The 12,215-nt window shown below is 41.0% G+C and overlaps 1 protein-coding gene across 5 annotated transcripts in view; it reads right to left on the reverse strand.

Annotated features, from left to right (window-relative positions):
* LOC148011223 (uncharacterized) overlaps positions 1-12,215 on the reverse strand; it is a 34,842-nt gene that overhangs the window by 5,237 nt on the left and 17,390 nt on the right. Inside the window, exon 2 of one of the 5 annotated variants that reach the window (XM_087670880.1) lies at positions 3,958-3,980. The exons of the other annotated variants lie outside the window; for them this stretch is intronic. The gene's annotated coding sequence lies outside the window, so the exon portion shown is untranslated. Of the gene's footprint in view, positions 1-3,957; positions 3,981-12,215 lie in introns of those variants that run through there. 5 annotated transcript variants of the gene reach the window in all.

The following is a 12,215-nucleotide window of genomic DNA, read 5'->3' on the forward strand; positions in this document are numbered from 1 at the left end:
TTTTTACATGGTGATTTACATAAAGACATATATATGCAACAACCTGAAGGGTTTGTTGAACAAGGGAAAGAAAAAATGATGAGTAAACTCAAAAGGAGTTTGTATGGGCTGAAACAATCACCAAGAGAATGGTATCATAAGTTTGATATATTCATGCAGTCCCAAGGCTTTTATAGAAATCAAGTAGATCACTGCTTCTACACCTAAAAGGCAACAGATGGCAACCTAATTATCTTGGTTTTGTATGTTGATGACATGCTGATTGTTGGTAGGGATACTCATGCCTTGGATTCATTGAAGCAAAGTCTTCATGGCATCTTTGACATGAAGAATCTTGGTGATGCAAATCACATTCTTGACATGCGAATACTCAGAGATAGATCGAAAGGCTTACTCTATCTATCTCAGCAGGAGTATATCTCCAAAGTTTTGCAACGTTTCAATATAGAGGGGGAAAAAACAATTCAGGTTCCATTGCCTCCATATGTGAAACTTAGTGCAAAGGACATTCCTACATCTATTAATGAGAAGGCTGAAATGGCCAAGATACCATATGCTTCAGCTGTTGGCACTTTGATGTATGTTATGGTTGCTACACGTCCTGACATTGCCTTTGAAGTGGAAGTGGTTAGCAAAAACATGGCAACCCGTGGCAAGAAGCATTGGAATGCAATGAAAGGTATTATAAGATACCTCAAAGGTACAAAGGAGTTGTGCATCTGCTTTGGAAAGTAGAAGGCATCTGTTGTTGGCTTTACGAATGCAGACTATGCTGGTCACGCGGACTGCAGAAAGTCCACTTCGGTATGTGTTTACTTTCACATGAGGAGGTGTCTCTTGGATCTCCAAGCTACAAAAGTATGTTGCATTGTCTACTACAGAGGCAGAGTATGTGGCTGTCACTGAGGCATGGAAGAAGGCTTTGTCTTTCACGTCTAATGGGAGAGCTTGGCATCTCAGAGTTACTTGTTCTCCATTGTGATAGTCAGAGTGCTATCATGCTAGCATAGAATCATGTCTTTCATGCAAAGACAAAGCACATACATGTGAAGTATAACTTCATTAGAGATATACTTAACGGCAAGAGCATTGAGCTTGTCAAAGTGCATACATATAACCTTGTAGACCTTCTCACGAAGGGTCTTCCAAACAGAGTGGTTTGCTCATTACCGACAGATAATGGGACTTGGATAGATATATGTATTTCAGCTTTGTACATACCTAGACTTAGCTGATTCTTTTATCCTCTTAAGGCACATTGCCTTTAGGTGGGAGGTTGTTGAAAATAAAGGCCTCGTGCCTTTTAAATGTGCTCGAATGTGAACACACCCTTAGCACTTATACTTACATATATATATCTATCTAAAAACCTAAAGGTACTCTCTCCTCAATGTACCTTAAACGTGCACTCTCTCTCACTCTCTATGTCTCTCACTACGCATAACGACTGTCTGTCTAAATCTCTGTGCCTAACCCGTCACTACGATTATCCAAAGCCTAGTGTCTTGAGATCAAAATCTAATTCTTCTTGCTCCGCCTCTTTTTATGACTCTTCCTATTTGAGTTATGTTCATTAGTGTCATGACTTGAAGGAATAAGTGATTGAATAATACCTATTGGTTGCTATATCAAAATTCCCACAAGAAAAAACTAGTTCAAGTCTCCTAAAAATAGAAAAGATTTCAATATTAAGAGCCAACACACTTGAGGGAATATTAACTCTTAAATTTTAACAATCTACTTCAAGTCTCTAAAAAACAAAAAAAAAAAGGTTCAATACTAAGAGCCAACACACTTGGGGAGAATCAACTCTTAGTTTTTATCAATCGTGAGTGTAAGAGGGTGTTTTCAAAGATTAGACATTAACATATACATTACAAGTAGCCTTACATATGTTTATGCATTGACTTTATATTTAGGATGGAGAAGAGGGAATTTAGCAACAATTTAAAGTACCCTATCATGTGGTAAGACTTAATCAACACAATGCATGCAACCTAATGGTAAATAGAATTGGTTGAGATCTGTCTATCCTCTCATCCTACCTCACCACTTGGATTTATCTTTACTTGCATCACATTCCAAAAGATGCTAAATTGATTGTTTCTTCCATATTTGTGGAAAGAACTATAGTGTCTATGAAACAATCCACATCTAAATTCTTTTGTGCACAAAGTACTTGTAATCTCTCTATATGATATCATCTAACATCAAACTTAGCACAAAAAAGTTGAGATTAGCACTCCAACATATATTAGCTATCTTCTAAATATTCACGGTTAGTTCAAATTACTAGGAAGAATAGTTAGGTATGTTGCAACTTGGACGGATCTCTAAATGTCAACATCCAACCAATGCCCTATGTAGATCGTTTGATGAACACTTAAGGAAAGTTTTAAGTGATTATCTTGATTCAAAAAATCTCACACTTGTGGAGGATACAAATTTGCAACAATGCAATCAAACCTATATTGGTTCTTAACCAAAAGGACTAAGCAATTTCATTCAGATCCTTATCCAAAATAGTACGTCAAAGTGGAAGAATGGCCCAAAGGAAAACACTACACAAAATTCGATACACTTCTGCCCTAAGAATACTCCTAGTGACAACAATCATTCATAAGGGAAAAGTGGTATACCTTGGACCTCTTGGACAGTCACTTATGGCATTGATCATTGAGCACTAACCATTTGGTCACTATGCATGAACATGTCTTGAAAGTTAGAATGCTTAAGGGTCTTATAGTATAAACAAATATTTGCCCGCATAAACATTAAGAAGTCTTGTAAATAGGACTAAGGGTCTTATAGTATAAACAAATATTTGCCCGCATAAACATTAAGAAGTCTTGTAAATAGGACTAAGGGCTCATGGAGCTACATCTCTCATAAGATCCACTTATGGACTCCACACCCTAGACAGTTCCATCCATGCACCAAGATGGTGTGAGCTCATTGTATGGGATGTCAATTCTTCAAATGAGAGTTTGGTATGTGGGATTTATAACTAAGGTAAGTCTAATCTTAATTAGTTTAGAAATATCCATAGACCAAGGTTTTTCAAGAGGTCTTCAAATGCAAATGATGTCTCCACTATCCTAAGTTTGGGCTAGCATAAAACACGCGACAATGCAATCCTCATTGAGATCGCAAAACCAAATAAGTCTCAAAAAACTTACATCACCACTAAATATTAGAACATTTTCCAACCCATACAATCTCTGTAGTGCAGCACATTTCAAGAAGTTTTCAAACACTTACAAATTCTACATCATCACTACGTATAAAGACATTTTGCAAATCCATACAATATCTACACATACTATACATAGACAACACAACTAACCTTAATTGTACCACATGCTCCTCTTCTCATTTACTAAGCCTCTCAAGCCATCACTTCAAGGCTCAACAAAACTACGTGCCACATAGTTGAATTCAAATATTCCATGTCGAGCTTTATATCTCTCACAAACATAATGCTTAACGAAACTATGAACCACATAGTTGAATTTAAATATTCAATGTTGAGCTTTGCACTGCTTGCAAACTAGTGAATGCCTTGCTAGTCCCATGCATTAACAATACAACTCACCATCATCCTTTTTGCTATTCATGTAGATTGGGAATGCAATAGGGTATTATCATGTTTGTCCTCCAAGCCTACAACCACAAACATCATTACACCTATTGACATCAAATAAATTACTCTCCTTGCAATATCACAGCTTGAATTGAGGATCATTGGGATTAGGTGGTGTCGAGATTGAATCTTTTCATTCAACAAAACTATAAGTCTTTGGGCTTTTGATAAATAAGCTTAAACAACGTCGATGTCATCCTTGGCATGCCATGGCTTTTCAATATATCTTCTTCTTTGTATATTGATTTAAAAACTTGTGCACTTTCTCTTGAGCTTGATGGTCGCTTTCACATGACCAAGGGTTGTCCACACTCTAGATGCACAAAGTCCAATGTACCTATTGTCAGCAATATTGTTAGTTCATGAGTATGGGCCATGCCTAGTATTACTAGCTATTTTAGGTACTTTATTGTGGCATGTATAATGCATATTTGGGCATTTATTACTAGCCAACCACCATTAAATGATGACCAACTTAGTGCATTATTTGCATTCTCTTTTGCCTATTTATTCAAGCTCCATCTCCACATCCCATCATTCATCACTTGCAAATCCATTGCATAGCTTGGTGGATAGAGAAGCCAGTGCCAATTCTCACACAACCAATGACTCATTGTTATACATGTCTCGTATTTGGTATATGGATTTCATTTCCTGAGCATTCTTTTGAGTTCTCTTCTTTGCAATGTTCTCTCTTTCTTTCTATTTTGTCTTGTGTTCAATAGTTTATTTCAACACTTTGTCATGCTTCCATTGCTACATCCACTTTTGGCATGATATGAAATTTTAGGATCTCTACTCTTGCTACTGTTATTTTGTTGATTACATGTTTGCCCCTGTTGATCATTGCCTTTTCTCGCAAATTGCACACTATCTGCAACCAAGTGACTATTGTCTACTATCCATCGCCTTGTATCAAGCTCTATGTAGGCTACGTTTTGGTCCAACAAGCTGCGGTTTGATTTTTTGTATTATTTTATTGATTATTAACATGTGTTCTGATATCCAACAACTACATTTACTGTGTTTAACGCTTCTATAGACTAAATGACAACATTCGTTAGCTTCTAACAGTGTTTGTTGGCTATTTTCCTTTTTTGTAGTCGATTTCGTGTGATCAACTTATGAATACTATGTGTGAACTCTATTGTTGTGCAGTCTTTGCTGTTTGGTTGGTTGTACTCTCTCTCTCTCTCTCTCTCTCTCTCTCTCTCTCTCTCTCTCTCTCTCTCTATATATATATATATATATATATATATATATATATATATATAAACTCGCCTTCTACAGAGGAGGGGGAGTGGTAGTCATGGAGAGGCGCCACAAATGACAACGTGAGACCTATAGGACCAACCTTGCAATGGCAGTTTGGAACTGTAATGGAGCCATCTGATTGGATGTGGGAGCTTTTGAGGAGACATTCAAAGGGAGAGATATAGTGTTCTACTCAGAGACACATCAAGGGCCACATACTACACTTCCTCGGGTGACAAGCTATAGGTGGGAGTCAGCTTGTAGGAAGGAGACACGCATAGACCACAGTAATCGCGGGTCGAGAGGAGTGGCAGTGTTAATCAGGGAGGAGCTACAGCAGATGATCCAGATAGTCCGCAGAGATGAGGAGGCCAGATACATGTGGGTGAGAGTGCGTGGTGAGGAACACACTTTGTATGTTGCCATATGTTATTTCCACCCTATGACGTCCCGATACGCCCCACCCAAGGGGCAATCACCATATGTGGCTTTGTATGAGGATATTTGGGAGTTCTCGAAGGAGGAAGAGGTTATCTTACTAGGAGACTTTAATGCCAAGGCAGCCTCCCATCAAGTGTCTTTCTTTAATGCATCTAAGGAGATGCTATAGGAGCAGGATGTGTCAGAGCTACAGCTAGAGAGGACATCTCAAGATATGGGGGGATTCACCGAATATGGGAGATACCTTGTGGAGATGGGTATAGCACACAGGTTGGCCATTCTCAATGGCCTGGTTAGATACCCCCTATCTGCCGCCTTCACATGTTATCTCATCGACACGGTGCCAGCACAGTAGACTATGTTCTTGCCCCAACGACGCTGATATCTCACATCCAGGACCTCTCAGTATCCCCTTCTCAAAGTTGCAGTGGATCATGTCTACCTATCATTCACCGTCGACCTCCAATTCACTAACACGCAAACCCATCATGCAGCTCACCAACACCCAAGATACCTCTTTTCTAGAGAGACAGAGGATACCTATGAGGCGGAGGTCCTTAGATTGTTACATGATGCAAAACCTGACATTCCATTACAAGAGCTGACTCAGCAATTCAGTGAGGCCCTACACATCGCTATAGGTGTAGCCTTCCCACACTCACGACCCACACAGAGAGCCTCCACCAGGGGAACACCTCGGAACAGCTGGTATGATGATGAGTGCCATGAGACCAAAGCACGGCAATAGAGAGAGAGAGCACTGGGGTCCACTACCCACAAACAGGCACAGATACTCTTTAGACGCCTCACACAGTGGAAGAAGAGAACTTTCTTGGCCTAGCTGGAGCGAGACCTATATCAGTTATTCTTGAGCCATGACTCTAGAGAGGCTTGGAGGCTTTTCAGAGAGCATTGCCCAACCACACCTATTACATTCACCGCTGTATGGGAAGAGTATGTAGCTAGTCTCTATACTGTGGAGGGTCAGCCACCTCTTCCTGACCCACTTGAGCCTGTTAGCAGTCATGTTTGTCATGCCTTGTCATCTCCTGCCTGTGAGCCTCAGTCTGAGTCAGACGAGGACTTTAGGAGCTCTGATTTGTTTATCACTTGTTTTGACGGAGGAGGTAGCTCATTCTAGAGCACTCAGTTTATTGGATTTCAGTGCATTTTCTCCTCCAGTCGGGATTTTATGTGCATTTCCCGAGGCAGTTTCTGCATTCTTCAGCTTGCCTTACCTGCCAGACATTGTCCACCCTTTCCGGGATTTTTCTGAGCATTCCTGGCATTTTTACCAACATTAAATGCTGGTCGGATCAGCATTAAATGCTGGTTGGACATATTTATGGCCTCAAATTTCAGGTCGGCCAGTTTTTGGGTTTTTTGGCTATTTATAGCCATTTTCCACTTGCCAGTCAGTTGTATTATCATCTTCCCTCCTTCTTTGGCAGGTGCACACTCCGACTCCGTCATCTTCCTCCGTCTTCGGTGCTGCCATCATCATCAGCCTGATCTGGTGCCCTCACTGACGCCTCGAGCTGCGTGCAGGGACTGATCAGTCCACAGTTTTGTATACAGCATTCATTACAGTCAGTGCAGATTTTCTTCCTTCATTCCCTGCTTTCTCTCTCTCCTCCTCTGTGTTCGTGTTCTTCCGTTGCGCACTCTCACAGAGCCTTGTCCAAAGACCACCACTTTCTTTACAGAAAGTAGGGTCCAAGAGGCCATTGATAAACTTAGCAAAGGAAAGACACAAGATCATGATGGACTAGTAGCCGAGCACTTGATCCATGCCAAAGATTTGGTGGCATAATTCCTAGCTTACATGTTAAACAGAGCCATGTGTGAAGACTTACCAGAAAGCTGGAGCACGAACACTATTGTGCCTATCCTCAAGTCAGGGGACCCTACTCTACCCAAAAGGGGACTATCATGGTTGGGCATACATTGGCTAAGCTATATGCTTCCATCCTTGAGCATGAGTTAAGCAAGTGGGCAGAGATGTGGGGTCTGAGAGCACAAGGACAAGTTGGCTTTAGGAGAGGCTTCTCCACATTGGATCACATCCTCACACTCAAAGCGATCATTGAGGAGGGAAGGGTCTATGGCCGATGGACCTACTTCTACTTTGTGGACTTCCGCAAAAGCTTGTGACACAGTACCGTGAGACACGCTAATACATAGATTGCATGCCATGGAAGTATCGAAAGAGCTCAGTTTGGGTAGTTTGGCACTGTATGAGAGAATTGTGGGTAGAGTCTGGACACCTAAGGGCCTTTCGACACCCATTTACTCAACCACTGGAGTGAAGCAGGGATGCCCCTCTCTCCGACATTATTTGGCATATACATTGATGGGATTGCTGATTACATTTCACATGAAGGAGATAGAGGAGCTCCACTAGCTGGCACTTGGATACCTCTCCTATTGTATGCAGATGACGTTGTACTGATAGCTAACTCTCCAGAGGGTCTACAGAGACACTTGGATGCATTACACTCCTAAACTTTGGACAGTGGGCTTTTAGTGAACCTTGGTAAAACCAAGGTGATGGTATTTAACACCACAGTGGGTCAGGAGATCATCACCTAAATTCACATATGGATCTGAGGAGATCGAATATGTGGATTCCTATACATACTTGGGAGTCTTATTCACAAGGCCCACCTTATCTATGCGAGAGGCAACAAACACTAGACTGACTCGCGGATACATCGCACTAGGTGGTTTGGAGAGGATGTGCTCACAAGTGCAATTCCAAGAACCCCGCACCAAGCTATGGCTCTTCGATACACTGGTCACATCCACACTACTTTACGAAGTAAAAGTATGGGAGCCCAGTCCTGACCACCGTAGTAGGTCAGGGCGCACTTATGACGAATGGAGATCGATGGAGAAACCCCTAGTATCCATGATATCCAAGATTATCAAATGTAAGGCCTCAGTGCCACATGAGATCATCAGCCGAGCTAGCAGCTACACCGATTGTGGTAGAGGCCCTCACCCGATCGGTCACATACATACATAGCCTATGGGACTTACCCAGACACAGGTATGCACGGTTGTGGCCCTTGAGTCCTCTAGGCAGCTTGCCAGAGAGGGTGATACTTCATGTTGGTATGCACAGATATCGACCTGGTTTGAGCTGCATGGATTTAGCATGGACAAGCTACCCCCCTTCCAATATTCCCTTAATGCACTGTCTCTTCATCTGAGCAGGTTAGAGATTCGTAAGATCATCAAAATGGATCTTACCCAGTTGGATATCAGGCGGACATGGTTAACGCCAGGGACAAAGATGGCTTTCTATTGCAAGCATTTCCTTCAAACTACAGATGATGGATTTATTGCTCGCCCAAGATACATGGACACCCACCTTTCCCATGGGATCAAATGTAATATTGGCCAGTTGCGCACCTCCTCACATCAGCTAGAGATTGAGACTGGCAAATATAAATCCATCCCATCGGAGGAGCGCATATGCCAAATATGCCAATTAGAGCCAGAGGCAGAGGAGCTTTATATCTACCCCGCTGCCCAGCGTATTATGAGGTCCCTGTCGTTTCCACTCTCTCTTTAGAGACAAATTTGGACCACTATCCAAAATCATGGATTTTACCGATCAGCGATGCCTTGGCCTCTTTCTTCTTGAGATAAGACGGCTTCTGACATGCACCTCACGAGTACAGCTGCTCCAAGACATTGATATCCTCCACAGAGGCAACTCACAGACTTCTTTGCAAAGGAGACTCAAAAGACTTCAATACAATTACAACCACAGTCCATACATAAACAAGGAGTATTGATTGATCAAGCCGTTCAGCTTAGCTGATCCAAACATCCTAGGCCTCGATAGATACGTCGACGACACCTTCATAGGCAGATATAGGGGATTATTGCTCGGGCTAAAGCTAGGCCCTCCATACCCACATGAGATTGTACCATTTGGAGCTCATTGTTACTAGATAGAGCTCTATGTTTTACACACAGCCATAGTTAGTTTCCTTTCTTATTTTGCTTTGTGCTACATAGCTTGCCCAGATAGTTGTACCATCATACACATGATTATACCTCATGGTCTCGTAGGTCATTTTGGCCTTTTGTAGACGTTAATATATCATTTCATCTCTCTCTCTCTCTCTCTCTCTCTCTCTCTCTCTCTCTCTCTCTCTCTCTCTCTCTCTCTCTCTCTCTCTCTCTCTCTCTCTCTCTCTCTCTCTCTCTCTCTCTCTCTCCACATACCTTCACTTCTTTATCTTCTCTTATTATCCTCTTCCTTAGACTCAAACATCGATCCTCCAACCTAGGAGAAGTCCAAGGCACGGAAAGGATCCACTTCTTCAGATTAGGAAAAGGGCTTGGTAGCTATTTTCTCTACTCCTTTCTAGTATAAGTGATGTAGTCATCCTTCATGACTCTCTAGTACCAAAGAGAAAAGTGTGAGAGGGTGGTGACATGGGGCAACCAAGCCTCATCTATATAGGTATTACACATACATAGGTTAGAGGAACGTCCATGACGCATTGCCTAATGTTTGGCAAGTTCAAATCATGGAGTTAGGATTGGCATTCAAGCTCATGATCAGCTGGTTACTTAATAGAGAGCAAGATCGTCTCCTATTCTAGTGCTCATGTGAGAGGACACTTTGACAGCCTGGCCAAAGGCAGGAAATCCATGGTCACATATGTTGAGAGGCATTTTTTACAGAATGGTCTTGTATGCTACTGAGAGACATTACTGATGAATGGCATTTTTTACAGAATGGTCTTGTATGCTACTGAGAGACATTACTGATGAACACATAGACATGCTATGGTTCTTCTCTATTTTCAAAAGCTAGTACGATCAACATCAACATCATGTTCTCTCCAAGGCACTTTGATGGCGGCTTAATCACCAAATGCTTGGGTATCCATGGTTCTCCTCTAGTGGTTCGATGTTGTCTGGATCATTGCATCATTGTATTATATCAGATCACCCATGATCCGATAAGAGTGTTAGCAGTATTGTCAGCTCATAAGTGAGTCTAGGCCTTGTCTATTATTACTAGCTATCTTAGGCATTTTATTGTGGCGTGTATTATGCCTATTTGGGCATCTATTGCTAGCCGACCAACATTAAATATTGGTAAACCTGATGCATTATTTGCATTGTTTTTGGCCTATTTATTCAAGTTGCTCCTCCACAACCCATCATTCATCACTTGCAGATCTAATGCATGCCTTGGTGGAGAGAGAAGCCCATGCCAGCTCCCACACAACCACTGACTATCTGTTGTACATGACAATCTTGAGTTTGGTATATGGATTCCATTTCTCGAGCATTCTTCTGAGTTCTCTTCTTTACAGGGTTCTCTCTTTCCTTCTCTTTTGTCTTTTGTTCAATAATTTATTTCAACACTTGTTTATGCTTCCATTGCCGCATCCACTTCTAACACCTATTATATCAACCTTGGAAATCAAAAGATGTTTTCATGATTTCAAATGTTGTTACCTATATCTATTTTATTGAAAATGTTCCATCATCAAACAAATAATGTAATTCTCGTTCTTTTATTCTTTCAACAATAACATTAATATTGACGAAGATGTAGGTAAATTTTTAAATCCTATTCCATGTGGATACGTTGATGTCTTTCCATCCAAATTACCTACTAAACTTCCACAATCTCACGATACACTAAATCATAAAATTGAGACATTACCCAAGAGCCTTAACAATTCAAGCTAAAGGAGGAAAACAAGATAGCTAGGAAACTTCATGATTACCTAGTAAATGGCTTTATTGAACCTAATGAATCTCTATGGGACAGACTTGTCCATCTCGCAAAAAAGAAAGATGGCACAATTCGCTTCTATATAGATTATAAGGGTCTCAATAAAGTGACCGTCAAGAATAAATATATGTTACCTCGAAAGATGATCTTATAGATCAACTTTATGGTGTACGTTATTTCACTAAGATTAATCTTTAGATCTACATACCATCAAATGTGAATAGCTCCTAAGGGTGTCTTAAAGACTTCGATACTACTAGTTATTGGTCCTATATTTTAAATTGACTAATGCTCCCTCAACTTTCCAATGGATGATGAATGATTTATTTGATCCGTCTCTTGAAAAGTGCATAATTGTTTCCAACAATAACACACTTATAATTGGGTCTCATTAACCACCCACCTTGGTCAAGAGAATGGTAAGCCTCGTCACACTACTTGTCATGGTCTTCGTACAAAACTTGCAAGTCCATAAGTAGCAATTTGACTTACTTGTAGTCTTCTCAAGATTTGCGCTAGAAAGACGAAAAGCTTCATTAAGATGCTTATGCATCATGGAGAAAAATGAGAGGAGAGAGAGAGAAATATATTTGAAAAAAAGAGAAAAAGAGGGAGCATAGATGGAAGTGAGAGAGAAAGAGAGAGACAGAGAAGGGGGGGGGGGGAGGGGGGGGAGAAGGGGAGAGATTTTGTATATGTGGATGAAAGTGAGAAAGAAATAGCAAGAGGGATAAGGAGAGAGACAGAGACAGAGAGGTGTGGATAAGAGCGAAAGAGGAAGAGAAAGCTAAAGGGAGAGTAGGTTAAAGTGGAAGAGGAAAAGAGAGAGGGAGAGAGAGGGAAAGAGTAGATTGAAGTCTAGATAATGAAGCTTGAATGGAAGGTGGATGAGGCTTAAGCTCAAGAGAGGAAGATTGAAGAAGACTAATTTGTCATGATGAGATGAGAGGTAAGACTACCCATGTATATGGACCAAGGTGAGACAGAAGACTAGAAGCTACTTTGTATATGAAGTTTAAAAATAGGTGTGTATGAGTAAGAGACAATGGCCCAAAAAAAAGTCATATTTCAAAATAAAAAGTACGAACGATCACTTTTAAT

The sequence above is a fragment of the Lygodium microphyllum genome, chromosome 28 (assembly GCF_053477565.2).
Source record: "Lygodium microphyllum isolate KBCC chromosome 28, Lygodium_microphyllum_v1.1.10, whole genome shotgun sequence".
NCBI lineage: Eukaryota > Viridiplantae > Streptophyta > Polypodiopsida > Schizaeales > Lygodiaceae > Lygodium > Lygodium microphyllum.